Raw genomic sequence first — 17,186 nt, 5'->3', positions numbered from 1 at the left:
AGGAGAGACATTCCCTGAGGGTGCAGGCACCGATGGAGAGGACTTCCGCCGCTTCTTTCTTTGTTACAGCCATTGCTCCCCCAGGCAGTATCCCTCTGCTGTCATTTAATATTTATAAGGCACATCACATGCACCTATTTATGTAAATACATCAAAAGTTTATCAAATTGCAAGCATTATAATACATACTGATCTTCAATGAAAATCCCATAAGCAAACTCAAATCAAAGGGTGAGTGCTAGAGACAGGCATCTGTTGCTGAGGAAATGTAAACGAATTAACAAGTCAATGTCTTTTAGGTATTACCTACATCTAAATGAACACGGTGACATATGATTTAAGAGAAAACAGGCATTCCTAAGCTTGGGAGCTGGGTCCAGTAGAAAAGCTAAATGTAAAGGGGCAGGGACACCCATACACAAGAATGACACACAGCTGAAACTCACTTTCATACTCCTCCCTCTAATTGCATCACTGTTGTCAGCCGCTCAGCAGCCACTAATTTTCAGGTGAGAAATTAGAAAAAGGTGGAAGGAGTAAAAACTGCAGAAAGTAAAGCAGGTTTTTTAGAACCATTTTTTAGGACCGTGCCAAGGGGGAATAAAGCACAGGAATTTCAAATGCAAATCATGTCTACCCTTTAATGAGATACATGTAAAAGAGGTGACCTGTCCACAATCCAGTCTCAAGAGAAATAATGGGCACTGTTCATTAATGGAAAACATAAAGGTGATGGGCGGAATACTTGCAAAAGTCTTATTCACTAGCAGTTGCGTGGGTCGCATTTAATTCCCTCAATTTCCGTGCGGAGACCAACCATAAACAAATCAGCCTTGGTCCCAATAGGAACAGTTCCGCCCAAACTGTTAGGCATGGTCTGCTCTGCACTAAAAGCCCCAGACCAGTTTCCCTCCGGCAATAAAGCTAGTGCATAAATCACACACTTCACACATCCCATATACGCAAGTGAGACCGCTTGACAAATAATAAAATACCACTGCTAAAGAGGAGAAAATCAATATGCAATGATATATAGCAGGTTTACAAAGCACAAGGAACTGAGATTAACACTACTCAGTGATTTGCCCATTCACTATTATTAGCCTGATTTGTAGAAAGTAAATATGTATCTATGGTTACTCACAGGTAGTATTGCATCATGCTTACCGTTGAACCTGTCTCTCTGCAGTGTCACCCCCAAACCTTTTGCCTTCATCTCTCCGGTATTCTGAACCCATGTTGTTAGTTTTAAACCTGCCTGACCCTTACCACTTCTAACCAGTGCTAAAGTGCTTGTTCCTTTGCTTCAAAAACACAGTAAAATTGGCTTATATCCAATTGATGCATTTATTCACATAAAGATCCCTAGCAAAGTGATACTACCGGTACCCAGGGTCTGTAAATTAAGTGCTACTAGTGGGTCTGCAGCACTGATTGTCCCACCCACCTAATTAGCCTTTTAAAACATGACCCATGCCTGCTATTGCAACCTGTGTGTGCAGTTTTAAACTGCCATTTTGGCATGGCAATATAAACCTTTTACCAGGCCTAAAATTCCCTTTTTATTACATGTAAGTCATCCCTTAGGCAGTCTTTAAAGAGTCCATAGGGCAGGGTGCATCGTATTTAGACATTTGAACATGTACTTACCTGTCTTGATAGTGAAAAACTCCTTAATTACTTTTTTACTACTGTGAATACTACCTCTCCCTTTAGAAATATGCGGTTACCTTTTTACATTTAATAAGGGATAACTTTTGTGTGGGAACAGGTTGGAATCTACTCCTTACCTTGGATACCTGAACAGGTTGGAATGCCATGTTTGGAGTCTGAGAGAAATAGTATTTTAAAACCATCTTTAATGGTGACGTCAAATTTTATGTTTATTGCTTGTTTAATGTTCTGAGATTCTTATCAGGAATGCCTTAGCATAGTGTTCTGTGATCCCACTGTAAAAACAGCTAGGTTTCTTTCCAAGGTAAGGGCTACAAGGTGCAGTAAGAACTATGTATAATAAATTGGGGATCCCCATCAGGCTGGCTGTCATGCATATATTGTGCTGTTTTTTTTTTAAATTTGGGCTACGCATTATAACCCTACTGATAAGCAAAATTTATCTGAAATCCCAGATTAGGTGGTCAACTTTGATGCTTAGACATGCAACTACAACATAGGGCATATGTGAGGAATTGGGTTATTGGTTGAGTGGGCTGTTAACCCTGCTCAACACAGCCACAATCCCCATCTGAGTGAAGCCCAAACACCACTAGTGCTTAATCCTCTTGTAACTTGGCACAAAAGTAGTCAGGCTTAAGTTAGAGACAATGTGTAAAGTATTTCTGAAACGCACACACAATAATAAAGTGGAAGCACAATACAAGAAAAATCCCATACCACTTTTGAAGAATAGAGTGCTTTTTAATAAATTCCTTTACACCAAAATAAGAAACATCCAACCAGTAGAACCATAGTCCCAAATATTTAAAGTTTAGGGTAAACACTAGTGCCTTAAAGATTTAAATGCCAACCACAGACATCTGGTCGCTCAAGACTGGGCCAAAGTAAAAAAATATCACTGACCACAATGGACCGTGGGTTGAATACAAGAAGTGGATTGGGCCAGGTCTTCACTTACAAGACATTTCATGGAAAAATGTCTGGGAAGGTAAAGTTCAGTGGAGCAAGGCTACAGGTGATTCTGAGGAGGAGGCATTGTCATCAGGGAGCTTCTGAATGAAGTTTCAGAGAAGATTTCTATGTTTGGAATTAGTTTTTTTAGGTAAGTTGAAAATGTTCAGTGGGATGAAGCTGCAAGCTGTAAACATCAAGGGCTCCATAAGGCCGAATACTCATTCTGAGGGTGACTGCTAAACAAGATTTGCTGCTGTGGAGAAGAACGTAGCAGGAGCTGTCGCAAAGTCAGTCTGACCGGTAGGTGGATTGTCGAGCAGTTAGGTCCCGGGCTCCTCTTGGTGCTCTGAGCACCTTTTACTATAGAAAACAAATGGGTCTGTTGGGCAATACAATTTCTGTGATTATTGTATTCAACCCACAATTCCTGTACCCTTGTATTGAATGCAATAACCACAACAATTGTATCGCCCAACAGAACCATTTGTTTTCTATAGTATCAATACCCAGGTTCTGAGGGACACTGGGTCACCCCTTTATTTTTATTGCAGAGCACCCTTTAGCCATAATTTTCAAATTCCCAAGTTTTGGATTTTGGCTATCTGGGCAGCGTGAGCACCACTTTCTAGAGTCTAAGACTGGAGAGGCAACAACTGGGAGGGGTTGGACTTCTTCAGACTTGGTCTAGGTGTGCGTTCAAGATGATGGGAGCCTGTTATATCCCTGTAGCTCTGAACAGGAGGTCAGCAAACTAGCTCTTGGAGTCAGTCTAGCAGTCCTGGGTTCTATTGATGAAGTAGGGATCAAGCATCAGGGCAGGCCTCTGCTGGTTCCAGACAGGCTCACAGGTAAAGCAAAGCAGTCTTCTGAAGTACACAGCAGGCCACAGCAGCAGGCATTCCAATGAGAGTCCTTCCATAGGTCCAGAAACTAAACTAAAGAGCTGGTATGAGGGTTGGTTTTTATACCTGGTGCTTTGTATGAAGTAGGAAATGGTCCTATAGAATTCCCTTTGAAGTGCTTGGAGTTTCCTGCCTTCCCTGTGCTGGCTCCAGCCATACTGCATAAAGAATGAGGTAGTGTGTAGTTCTTTGTGTGAAGGCAGGCTTTTGACTTGTACGTGGGGCTGTGTCCAGCTCAGTGCCCCTTCCTGCCAATGATGGCCCATCCAGGCCCCCCTAATCCCTCTATAGCAGGGGTCTTCAAACTGTGGGGCGCGACCCCCAGGGGGGCCGTGGAACGATGCAAAGGGGGTCGCGCCTTCACAGTGTCACTTCTGCCTCCAGGGCTTCAGCGCCCCTCCTCCCCCATCCTGTCTCTCAGCCCGGGCTGCAGCAGTGCAGCTCGCGCTCCTGGGGCCTCGGCTGGGCAGTGTCTGGTGTCTGGAGTCTTATCTCCGGCCCGAGTTTTCACAGGTCTTTAAAGACCATTAGCATATTTACATGCCTTTGTTAACCGATTACCAAAGATTCGTATTTTTATGGTTCCAGTACCCCCTGGGCCCCCACCCTGCCTATTTCTTACATTTGTATTTTTACACTTACTGCTGTAGTGTGAGAATGCATTTAATGAAAATAAATATAAAGTTGGGTTGCCAAAAGAAACATGCCTGCTATGTGTTGTTTAAAGATCCTGCAGAGGCCTACTCTTGACACTAAATTAAGTTATAAATAAAAAAGTATCTATTAATTAGGTATGTGACTTTTCTGTCTTTATTCTCTTTAATTATTAGTCATGGATCATTAAGGCATCCCTAGAACACAATTAAAAGTGTTTTCTATTTATATTTGCTGTTCTAAGTATTCACAGATAAGTGCAAAAAATACAGCTGTAGGTGACTGCTTATTTCTGGGCCATCAAAATAATGAGCTGGTAACCCTAATCATTAGACTGGAAGTTTGTTGCAGGATCAGCACATTATTTATTTCCTCCATCCTTGAACCCTGATTAATGCCATTATAGCAATAATTTAACTTATATCTGAAACCCTACGCTTCAAGTTTTTGGGAATGCACCCTGCTTTCAGACTACTCATTCTCATTCTCGCCTTCACTTTCACGTTCACCCTGCACTCCCAGCGATCACAATGCACTCACACTGATCACCATGCACTCATACTGATCACCATGCACTCACAGCAATCACCATGCACTCACAGCAATCACCATGCACTCACACTATTCACCCGCTCACCCTGCACTCACAGTATTCACCCGCTCACCCTGCACTCACACTATTCATCCGCTCACCCTGCACTCACACTGATCACCATGCACTCACACTGATCACCATGCACTCACACTGATCACCATGCACTCACAGCAATCACCATGCACTCACAGCAATCACCATGCACTCACAGCAATCACCATGCACTCACAACAATCACCATGCACTCACAGCAATCACCCTGCACTCACACTATTCACCCGCTCACCCTGCACTCACACTATTCACCCGCTCACCCTGCACTCACACTATTCACCCGCTCACCCTGCACTCACACTGATCACCATGCACTCATACTGATCACCATGCACTCACACTGATCACCATGCACTCACACTGATCACCATGCACTCACACCGATCACCATGCACTCACACCGATCACCATGCACTCACACCGATCACCATGCACTCACACCAATCACCATGCACTCACACCAATCACCATGCACTCACACCAATCACCATGCACTCACACCGATCACCATGCACTCACCCTTGCTGCTCCCGGCCATGACCAGGTGAGCTTCTAATGTGGCAAGGTGTATTCCAGCGGATTGGGAGGCCCTTCACAGAGGTTGACTAGACATCTTTCTGATGTTAATTGCTGTATTTTGGTTATACACTGGTACTGATGGGGTGAAATCTTTCCTCAGTATTACTGTGTTTAAAAAAATTCTAAATAATAAAGCAATGCTACCTCAAAATACGCAGCATCACAGAACATTATTTACATTTTCTACTCACACAATTTAGTCAAGCCTGTCGCATAATTTGGTCCTCATCTTCCTCATAACCTAGAGGTTTAGAAATTTTTGTCAGGAGGGGGTCCTTACACTTGAAAATGTTGACAGGGGGGTCTCGGCATCCAAAAGTTTGAAGACCTCTGCTCTATAGTGTGGCTGCCTTGTTAGACTAAACAAAGTTCATCTGCCAACTACCCCCAGTCATGTTACCCAGGAACAGGTTGCAGGCACAAAATAAGTATCCTAACTTTCTTAAAAGGGGCATTTTCAGAACTGTAACTGCAACATACTCCTGCTCTCATAGGGAAACCGACTTTATCATTGGAGATGATTTTAAATTGCAGTTTCTCAGACACCAAACACAAACTCCCTACCTATTCAAATGTTAGCACTTATTACATGTAGTAAGACAACTCAATGTTATCCTACATCTGAGGTAGGCCTAACAGGAGGGGAAAATTAATTTAGGAGTTTTTCACTACCCGGACATTCAGAACGGAAGCATACATGTCCAGCTTTTTAATTAAATCCGTCCTGCCCTATAAGCCTAATTTAAGGGTTCCTTATGTAATGAAAGGGGAGTTAAAGGCTTGGCAAAGGGTGTTATTCTGCCAAGTCGATTGGTGGTTTAAACCTGCATTCAGGCCACAATAGCAGATCTGAGACATGTTTTAAGGGGCTACTTATGTGGGTGGCACAATAAATGCTGCAGGCCCACTAGTTTACCTTCTCTGGGTATATGGTATACCGATTTAATGGGGACTCATAGGTAAATTAAATATTCTACATAGGTTTTAACCAAGTTTACCCTATTTTGGGGAGTTAGCACTAGCACTTTAAGATTAATTAGCAGTGCACAGAGTCCTAAGGCCAGTAAAAAGGTATTCAGAAACATAAAAGGGTAAAGGCAAAATATTTCGGGGAAGACCACGCTTAGGTGACAGGTCTCATAGAATCTATCTTGAATTGATTCTTTTATCCTTATCCTGTACATCAGTGGACAGGTAAAATGTGTTGGGTTGCTATTTCATTAGCCTACTCCTGCAAATTCATATCAAGACTATTAACTACCCTTCACATAAGTACCCTGAGGCATGTTTTTTAAATATTGTTTTTACAGAAGATCATTATTAATGTCTCTGAAATTACAATTCAAACAGTGATACAAGAGAATAAAAATATTTATTTGCCAGTGACTATATTAAAACGTCAATGAATAAAACAAGTTGGAACAATTACGCTTCAAGTTGCGCCTCTGAGTCTGAGCTAAGGTACAAAGTAAGAAGAAATTTGGCTCTTGGAACTAGGTTCAGTTGCACATATGCATTGTGGATTAATGCAAGCAGTCAATGCGTCATTTAATAACATAGTGGCACATGCATCAAGCCTGCATTTTGAGATTTCTAAATAGCGAATTCTACTGTTTAGAAATCCAAAATGCAATGCATGTAGAAATCACAAAAAAACGGATTCCTTAAAATTCCTTAATTGCAACTCGCAAATTGTGAGTTGCAATTAAAGAATTGATTCCCATTCATTTCTATGGGCCCAGAGGCCCATTGAAATCAATGGAAATTACATGCGCAATTTGCGAGTACTACATAGTTACTCGCAAATTGCACATGCAATTTCAAGGGTGTAAGGATTACAAAAGGATATCCTGTTGCACCCCTGAAATTCCCCTTTTTCCACATGTTGCGCACACACATGCCCCAAGGGCATGTGTGTGTGTAAAATGTGAAACTTGAAAAATTCACTTTAGTGCATATTTCAAAGCAATCGCAAATTACCTTCAACTTTAGTTTGAAGATAATTTGTGATTCCTAATAGCGAAATCACAATATTTTTTTGCTTAATGCATTCCATTTAAGGAATCGCAATTTGCGATTCCTTAACTGCAATTACACTTTTAGTAATCGCAATTTTAGCGACTCCTTAATTTGTGATTTTGGGTTGCAAAAATGCCGGTCACAAAGGGGCAGAGTCTGTAAATCTGCCCGTTTGCTGTCGGTTTTTGGTTTGATGCGTGTAGCCCATAATCTTTAATTTCTCCTTTGCATTTGAGACTGAATGGTGATACCTTTCTGTCATCTGCCAACTCCCCATCTGATGAAGTGTGCAGGCACCAGTGTGAAACTGAGCACTTGCTGCTTTTGCCTAAGACCCTGGCAGAGAGTTAAACAGTCATATCTCTCCAGAGTGAAGAGAGACAAACAGTTCTTGGAGCTACTTGGGCGGCTGAAGCTCCTCAGCATTGGCAGAGAGAAGGACTGTTGGCATGGGCAAGGTTTTGCAATATGATATAGTTCTGCTAGATGAAGCATTTGCCCGCGAGATATAGATATGGTTTAATCATCTCAGCATTCCTTCTTGGGCGTTAGCGCCATGATACCATTGGGTGAGCATGAGCTTTATAAGTCTCTCATTACCATTCTATTCCCCTTACATAACACTGTGGAACTCTGACCATCACAGTCGTGTGTGAAATAGCTGAGATGGGAGTCTCTGAGACTTACTGGAATTTGGGCTCATTTGGTGGGGATCTCATCAGACAGTGTATTAGTGACTCTTTTCAGCATGTGATGTGTGCCTCAATATCATACATAATTTGACATCAGAGAAAGGAAGGTCAGATAGGCTTTACATAGCATTCATGCATTGTCCCAACTGCTTAATACTGGATATGCACATTGTACAAAGGCTAGGATGTTCAGGAGCCCTCTATCAGTTGAATCATGGAGAAAAAAAGCCTTTCAATTTTCAGGCAATTTTGAGATTCAGGAATAGCAACAGGTAACAAATATAGGACTGGATATGCTCCTTACACCTGACCACTTGAGATCTGTGATTCAAGAGGCAAGAGGAGTTTTATAAGAGTGATCATCGCAATTCAGTTATAAAAACCAAAAACATTTGAAACTGCACTCTCTAAAATGCTGTTTTATCACCATGAAAGGGGAAACAGATGTACATCACAAATAATGGATACATTGACATAATCTACTATATAAAAAAAGACTAGGCATGGATTTTGGGGCATTGCAGTCTCATATCTCCTAAGGTATATTCCAGCAAGATACATAGTGACCCGATGATACTGTTAAGTGTATGTGGAGTTCAGTGGTTCAGTTAACTGACTCTGCGCCAGATGGACGACCCTAAATTGCGGTCGCAAAAGGGCAATTGACCCATTTGCAACCGCAGTCGTCCCAGCCAAAGCAGATTTTGCTGTTTCATTGAAGAATAAAATGAATGTGTTTATTGCACAATTATGGCCTACATGCAATAGTTTATTTGCATTTAAGTTAATTTGAATAGTAGGGATAATGCATTAATCAAACTCCTATTGGCTACCGTTTATGCCTCTTCAGTTACCAAAAAAAAACGGTATTTTAATCCATTATGAGCTATTTTTAAATATTTTAGTAACATATTGATCATCATATTCTTGTGTATTTGGTGACTTTATTGCCCTATATCTGCCCAGTAATATGGTAAACATAGGCCCTGCAAACTAGATGAAATATAAATGCCATAACTTTCTAATCTGAGAGGATAGGTTGGAGAACACATTACACTTAGGCATCTCCTCTCGATGTTATCATTCTAAATGGCCAGTTCAAAGATGAAGTTCCTGGAGGGCCAACTTGATAAAAATAGGGTAAAGAATGATCAATAGACTACTTCTTTTCATATATGCCATTGGTTAAGGTAGTCAGTTTAACTGTATTGGATTCTGATCTAAGGAATCATAATTCAATCCACTTGACTTCAAATGTACATAGTCATTTTTTAACCTTGACTCTACAACCTCAGGGGAAATATCTAATAAGCAAAAATCATATTTATATGATGGATTTATTTATTTATTGAGTGCCGTACAGTGCAAACTTGACTCGAGGACATTAGATCTCTTCACATAGTTTGCATAATAGTATTTAAGCGGGTTACATTTGGGGAAGGTTTTAAAGACATCTTGGCAGTAAGTATACAAAATATATGAAGGCATTAGGATAAGTTGCTGATACAGTTTTGAGGTAGTTACAGCACATATATAAGTATTGTTTTACAGCACATCGTAGCAGTTGAACAAGATTACAAGAGGAATAAGCAAAAATACATAGTCACCGTATTAAAACAGAAAGCTACGATGTACAGTAGTTCAGGGGTAGGTAGGGAGGGGCTTCATGGAGGCAGGGAGTGGAAGCACAATTTTCCCCGAGGTATGGGTGCTGATGTTTAATTAAGGCATGCGGGTGGCAGCACAGGCCAGTCAGATGCTATATGGGAGGTGGATTTAAATATTTTCTGAGAAGGAGTTTCTTTTTCTTCTTAAAGTGAGGAAAAGATTGATTGCTGAGTAGGTCATGAGGTAGTGCATTCCAGATTCTAGGAGCATTTTTAGAGGTGCGCAATTTCTCTTTCTTACATTTTTGTGGAAGCAGTATTAGACTGAGCTCCATAGTGGTCTTTTTGTCCAGCTTTTGATAACTTATTTGAGAGGCAGTTTGGTTCATCCGTGTAGAGAGCTTTGTGAGTTATGCATGCAGTTTGAGTACAGTTCTTGCCTCAATTGGAAGCCACTTGAGCTGCTTGACAGTGGGAGTGACATGGCCTTGGTGCCTCTCCCCCATAGGAGCCTCGCCAGCATGTGCAGTCTTGCTTTCAAAGGGGCTAGGTATGTTTTTGGTGCACCAGAAATCGTTGGTTACCGTAGTCCATCTTGGGAAGGACAAGTACTTACAGCACAGTCTTTAAGTCCTCGATGGGTATGAAGGGTTTGACTTTTTTTTTAGGTGTTTCAGCAAGTAGAAGGCACCTTTCGCAGAGACATTTAGATGATCTTTCATGTTTAGGTGACTGTCAAGAGTAATCCCCAGGGATTTAGCAGAGTTTGAGATGGACAGATATCTACGGGAAAGGATTTTTCTTTGAGTTGTATGAGGAAGAGTTATGATTTGGTTGGGGTTGAGTTTAAGGTGGTTGCAGGATAGCCAGAATTGAGCTGTGTAAAGAGTGATATTTAGGTGTTTGACGTCTTTGACTGATGAGGTTTTCATGTAGAGTTGGGTGTCATCCAGATAGGGATCATAGGCAATTCTAGCTTGTTTCAGGATCACTGAGAGTGGTTCCATATAGAGGTTGAATAGGGCAGGAGACAGGATTGACCCTATAGGGACTCATGGTAAGACTAGTGCTGCTTTTGAGGTTGCATTGTTAAGTTTTATTTAATGTGTCCATTTGTTTAGAAAAGAGGTGAACCACTGAAGGACAGTTCCTTTGATGCCTGCATGTTTGGAGAGGGTGTTAAGGAGGTTGTCATTCTTGACAGTATCAAAGGCAGTCTACAGACCCAGGAGCACTAGGAGGCGTGCCTGTACATCATCTAGAGATCTGTGCAGGTCATCTACGATGTTCAATATAGCAGTCTTTGTACTGCAGCCTTTCCTGAACCCCGACTGGAAGTTGTTGTGAAGGTTGTATTCTTCAATGTGTGTGTTGAGTTGTGTAAGCACACATTTCTAAATGGGTTTCTCAAGGGAGGGTGGTTATGGGTCTGTAAATATTAAGATCCTTTGTGTCCCTGTCCAGTATTTTGAGGAGGGGAGTTACTTGGCTGAGTTTGAGGGGAGCTGGCATGGAGCCACTCGATAGGGTGGAGTTGATACATTTGGTCCAGGAGAGATGATGTGACTGAGCTTTTTGACAAGTGCTCCAGGTAGGGGGGTCAGAGTCATGCAATGTCGGTTTCATGCTCATAAGTAATTTGCGGACTTCTTCTTCAAAGACATGGCTGAATTCAGACCAGGTTGCATAGTTTTTCAGTTGCAGGGAGTTGAGGTTGGATGAGGAATTTCAGATAGGTCCTTTCCACAGGGGGCATCATTGGAGCATGTTAGAGAGGAGGGAAGCGCAAGAGGCAGTTCAATACTAGATACTTTTTCAGAGAAAAATGTTGCAGCATTCTTCAAAGCGTTTTGTCGAGTTGAGTATTGAGGGAAAGAGGATGTTTGCTGCTTGATGATGTTAAATAAGTCTTTGAGTCTGTTCTTAAATCAGTGAAGTTGTTCTGGGAAAAAATATATGTTTTTTGTATTTTATGCATTCAGCCCGGAAGATTCAGAGATTCGATTCCGATGGTGGCAGTCTCCAGTTTCTTTCAGCTAAACAGAGTTGAGACCTTTCATTGTTAAGGTCTTTATTGAACCAGGATCTGCAGAATGTACTTCTTGACTTCTTTCATTTCAGAGGTGCGACTGCTTCAATGAGTTCTGTCATTTTTGTATGGTAGTAGTCGGTGAGGTCATTAGCAGAAGAGGTCGGGCAAAGGTAGAATTTGGGAGTTGACTAGTGATTCTAATTCTGCTTGGTGGATTGATGGATGTTCCTTGCCCAGCACTTGGGACGGCGGAATTGGGGGCAGGCCTTTGGATGGAAGGTATTGAGCTGAAGATTTAGATGGTGATCAGTCCAGTTGGACAGTAGGATGGAGTGCAGGGAATAGGGTGTTTTGTTTGAAGATTATTGTGTCATGGATAGAGCCCTTGTTGTTGCTTGCAGTGCTCTGTAATAGTATAATTGGTTTTATTAACTAGAAGTAGATTTTTGTTCATGGCTAACATATGGTTGTGGTGTCGCAACCATAAAGCAATTTATCGTGATATGACACATTGAGGAAGGAAGTACTATATACAATTGTTTAAGGTTTACTTTGGATCATGTATCGATAAATCTATGTAGTAAATCAAGTAGAAAAATGAATTCTATTAGTTTACGTCAAGATGGTATAAACATTTGAGAGAAAGTACTGAAGCTAGATTCTGATATTGTTTACAGCAAAGATTATTAACAGGGGCTTTAACAAGTTGTGCCCAATTGTTGCTTGATCTCTGGAAAAGCAAGGTGAAACAAAATGTTTTACTACAAGCAAGAGCAAATTAAAATTCCATTTTGATAATCTGTACTGTGTGTCCGTTTCTTTAAATTGAGTTATGACAGATAAGTACACAACAAACAATAATTCTGGATATACATCTGATACATCTTTGGTTGTGCACATGAAACAAGTTACTGTTTCAATTAATCAGGAAAAATTGACAAATCTTCAAGAGCCAGGTGGAGCACTCATCTTTATCTATAAAAGTAGTATTGCATTTTGATCTCTGACATTGACAGAAATTTTTAACCACTGTCTCTCCACATTCATTATTTTAGAATCATTGTATGGAACCTTGATTCTATTCTATAAAAATGCTCCCTTTACAAATGTCAGGAAAATTGTTTGCAAGAAATAGTGCTTCTACACATGGCTAATTGGGCTGAGGGAAATAATTTCATCTTTTTTCAACAAAGTGGCTTTCAACGATGCTTCAGTACTATTGATAAAGCTATAAGATTCTATGTATAATAAGGAAGAAGTACATGAACACCAAAACTATATATTGCTCATGTGTGCTTTTAACACTGTTAACCGCAGCACACCCTGGCCTAAACTGAAACTAGTGATATTGCTCCTCCTATTTCAAAGACTGGTGTTATGTTTTGAACAGTTACAAAAATGCATTACTTCAAATTATGACGCATTATGGATTGAAATGGGGTATGTTGCAGAACACCTGTTGCGCCTACTAAATTCAGCTGATCTCCCAGAATTTTTGATTTCCGTTCAATGGTTCCCTCCTCTATCCATAATTATATATGTTGATGACCTAATTCTGATAAACCTCACTGAAAATGATCTACATAAGTGGCTAGTTTAGTTAGCATTATGTATATTTTTTAACACTATATTTCCATTTGAGACAGCCACACACATTGCAAAGAATAAATTGCTCATAAACCTTGCAATGAAAAATAACTCACTAACTTTGCACATACACAGCACAGTAAAGCACTTCGAAATGCATGTCTACAGAATGCACATAAGAAGTTGCCAGCAAATTATAATCCAAAATGTTTTAGCAAGGTTACACATAATCTGTGACCCAACACATCTGCACTACAATCATACAAGGGTGGGGTTACTAGATAAACAAATCCTGTCAAGGGGTGAAAATGGATCAGCATTGTGCACAGATTCCCAGCACCCTAGCAGCTCCATAAAATTCTCGACTCAATATAGCTGTCTCAGGAGTTTATACCACCTGCTCCCTAGAAGTATCACTCATTGCGTCATCGCCACTCTCAGTGCTCTCTTTCTCAGAATTTACTGCCTGAGCCAGGTATACCTGATGGTTTACCCAAACACTCCTTGGTTGGCTTTAAATCAGCATTAGATCATGGTATGCACCGGATTGGGTGTTACAATATGCTATATGTCTACATGCCACTCCTACACCATTGGGAGTGGTTCTTTCCCGCATCACATTGTTATTTCATGCTTCGCCAGCAGCAGTTATCTAACAGACAGTGGTCATCTAACAGACTTTGGGAGATCTTTATCATAACCCAGCAGTGCCAGTAGGGGTGACGGCTTATTGTGCTCCCTAGTTATCTCTCGCAATTCTCCCAATATTGCATCCCAGTAGCACCGTATCCAAGGGCAAAACTATGCCACATGGGCAAAGCCTGCCCCTTCTTCACCGCATCTGGAGCAGTCTGAACTGTCCCATAACCCAAAGCAGAACAGGTGGGTGGGAGTGTAATACACTCTGTTAAGGTACTTAAAGTGTATTAGACGATCAGAGGATGCCAGCTGTTCAGGGACACCTTTTTGAGAACAGAACAGCAAGACCATTGCTTTTTTTCTGCTAGCATCTCCTAACTCTTCTTGCCAATTTACCTAACCTTAGTAGCTCCCAACCACTGCGCCTCTTGGGAGCAAGCATATAGTTTTGTGATGAGGTGTATTCTGCAGATAAAATGTCAGGGCCAGCAAATCGAGAGGTTCCTTCAGTTGCTCCGTAACACGTTGTCATCAAGTGCCATACCCTGTAATGCTGAAACATAGCCAGCATTGTGTGAGTGCCATCTTGTGCATGCACCTGCTCCCAGCTATGCAATACCCCATCCTGGAAGAAGTCACCCATGCATCGCAAGTGCAACACCTGTAGTACTCCCGCTGCCCACCTCTCCTTCCCTAGTGGGAACCACATGCACCAGTCCATCAGTAACAGTGGCAAATAAACAACAGACTCAGACTGGAGCTCAGAAAGTATTTTCCAAGAATATGCAGTAGTGTTAAGCAAGACAATAGAGTTATAATGCTCTATTGGTCTTATGAATAGCTGCTTAGATAACTAAAGCTGAGAGGCAGCATCCTTTTATAGCCATAAATGTGGAAGGTCACCCAGGCTAAGCGCCAATAACGGGCAAACATACATTGTGCATCCTGTAGTAAGAATCCAGATTGGGTGATTTCAAGCCCCTTTATCGTATGGAAGAGTTATTCTAGCTCAACTCACAAACGGCTGCTTACCAGTCCAGGCTCAATGCATCAGTGGTGTCAGCAGGTTATTGAAAACTGCTTTCGGGAGCAGAATTGGGATGTTCATGAAGGCGAACAGGAAATGGGAGAGCACCACCATCTCATTATGTTAATAGGCCCACTGAGCAAGAGTGGAAGCCTGATCCATCTGCTCATATGGGTGACACAATCAGTACTGCAGGCCTACCAGTAGCATTGGATGTACAGGCCATGTAGACACAAAGTGCGCTTTACTAGGGATTTACCAGTAAATCAAATATGTCAATCATGAATAACCAATCATAATCATATTTTACACAGGGAGCACTTGCACTTTAGCACTGAACAGCAGTGGTAGGTTCAAGAACCGGCAAAAACGAAGTCATGCATACAGACAAACATACAGAAGAGAGAAGCAAAAAGACAGGAGAAACCATGCCAAGGACGTCAGGTCTAACACCTGCCTCTTCTTCTGACTAGAATTGCGATTTCTGCTTGACAAGGGCTCATGCCTCAAGCAACCTACCACCCAATTTCTAAGAAAGACTTTCTGTGGTGGGCTACTCTATCAATGCATCAAAGCATGTTACTAGAAGGTAATTTGTCGATTTGCTCTGGTCTTCTGTTACCTGTAGGAAATCAATTACTCATCTGCATGTACTTTCCATTCTTTGATAGCAAGAATTATTTGAATATAGGATACAAAGCATTATTGTGCTTATACAATTTTGAAATAGGTGGTTTATCAATGTAGTAAAATAATTGAAAGAGCCAAATCTATAAGTGATGTAATTTTTTTAAGTATAACATGTTATGTTATAAAATGTTTTGTAGCGCGCTCTGCTACTGCAAAGTATCCTGGCGCGATATGTGAGATTGACCAGAGACATCAGTCAAGGGGGGAGATTAGATGCTGAGATTGAATAAGTGGGTTTTGAGCCCTTTTTTGAACCCCGCCACTGTGGGTGATGCTCTCAAAGAAAGCGGCAGAGAATTCCATGATCGAGCTGTTTGAACAGAAATGGATTGACCGCCCAATCTTGCGTATCTGACTTTGGGCATTGTCATCAAATGCAGATTAGCCGATCGGAGAGCGCGGCGAGGGGTGTACAAAATGAACTTTTTATGCAGATATTGTGGTTCAAGTTGGTGCAAGGCATGATAGGCCAGGACCAGCGATTTGAACGAAATGCGATTGGCCACTGGGAGCCAATGAAGGTCTCGTAGATGGGCACGCACACTGGTTCTTCTCGGGAGATGAAACAGGAGTCACACAGCCGCGTTCTGAATAATCTGCAACCGTTTTATGAGGTATGCGGGGAGACCACTAAACAGTGCATTGGCATAGTCAAGCCTTGCCAAAATCAGTCTCTTTCGCCTCCCTAGGGAGAAGCGGAAAGAACCTCTTGAGTGACTTGAGGGTGGCGAAACAGGTCCCTGTAAGTTTTTTTAGGTGGACTTCAAACTTGAGGTCCTGTCCGAACCATACCCCCAGGTTTTTTGCCGGGCCTCCGAAAGAACTAGAACATGGAAGATCAGTCGGCCAGATGAGATCACTGAAATTGGCCGGGAAGTTACCGTAGAATAAAATCTCAGATTTGTCCTTGTTACATTTGAGCTGAGCTAAGGCAAGCCAGCGAAAGACATGGGACAGACAAGTACGGACCACTAAGGCATCCAGACAGTCCTTTGGCCAGGTGAACAACAGCTGCATGTCGTCAGCATACGCCATTATTTTTGCTCCCCACTACTCAGCCAGATAGATTAACAGGGTCATATAAACGTTAAACAGCAAAGGACTCAATGTAGAGCCCTGCGGCACCCCAGTGGTGAGCTTCTTGGGTAGCGAGGCGTGTGGTGGCATCCATACCTGCTGCGTCCGATCAGACAAGAACGACGAGATCCAGGGAAGGACCGCACCCGACAGGCCTACCTCTGCCAGCCTCGTCAGCAGCTGAGTATGGGGCACCGTATCGAAGGCGGCAGAGAGCTCCAACAGAACCAGGACCGCCCTGTCGCCCCCATCCAGACACTCCCTGATGGCCTCCGATACCTCAACCAGTGCCGTCTCGGTGCTAAAGGCAGCCCTGAACCCCGATTGTGCCGGGTGCAGGGCCTGGGAGGACTCAATGAAGTTGTTCAGTTGCCTGAATACGACCTTTTCGCATACTTTCA

The 17,186-nt window shown here is 42.0% G+C and overlaps 1 protein-coding gene across 1 annotated transcript in view; it reads left to right on the top strand.

Annotated features, from left to right (window-relative positions):
* Positions 1-17,186, top strand: part of OLFM4 (olfactomedin 4) — a 52,888-nt gene that overhangs the window by 24,667 nt on the left and 11,035 nt on the right. The window lies entirely within an intron of this gene.

This window comes from Lissotriton vulgaris, chromosome 8 (genome assembly GCF_964263255.1).
Source record: "Lissotriton vulgaris chromosome 8, aLisVul1.2, whole genome shotgun sequence".
NCBI lineage: Eukaryota > Metazoa > Chordata > Amphibia > Caudata > Salamandridae > Lissotriton > Lissotriton vulgaris.
Note: the sequence above shows the minus strand (reverse complement) of the source record. Positions and strands in the feature narration are given on the sequence as shown.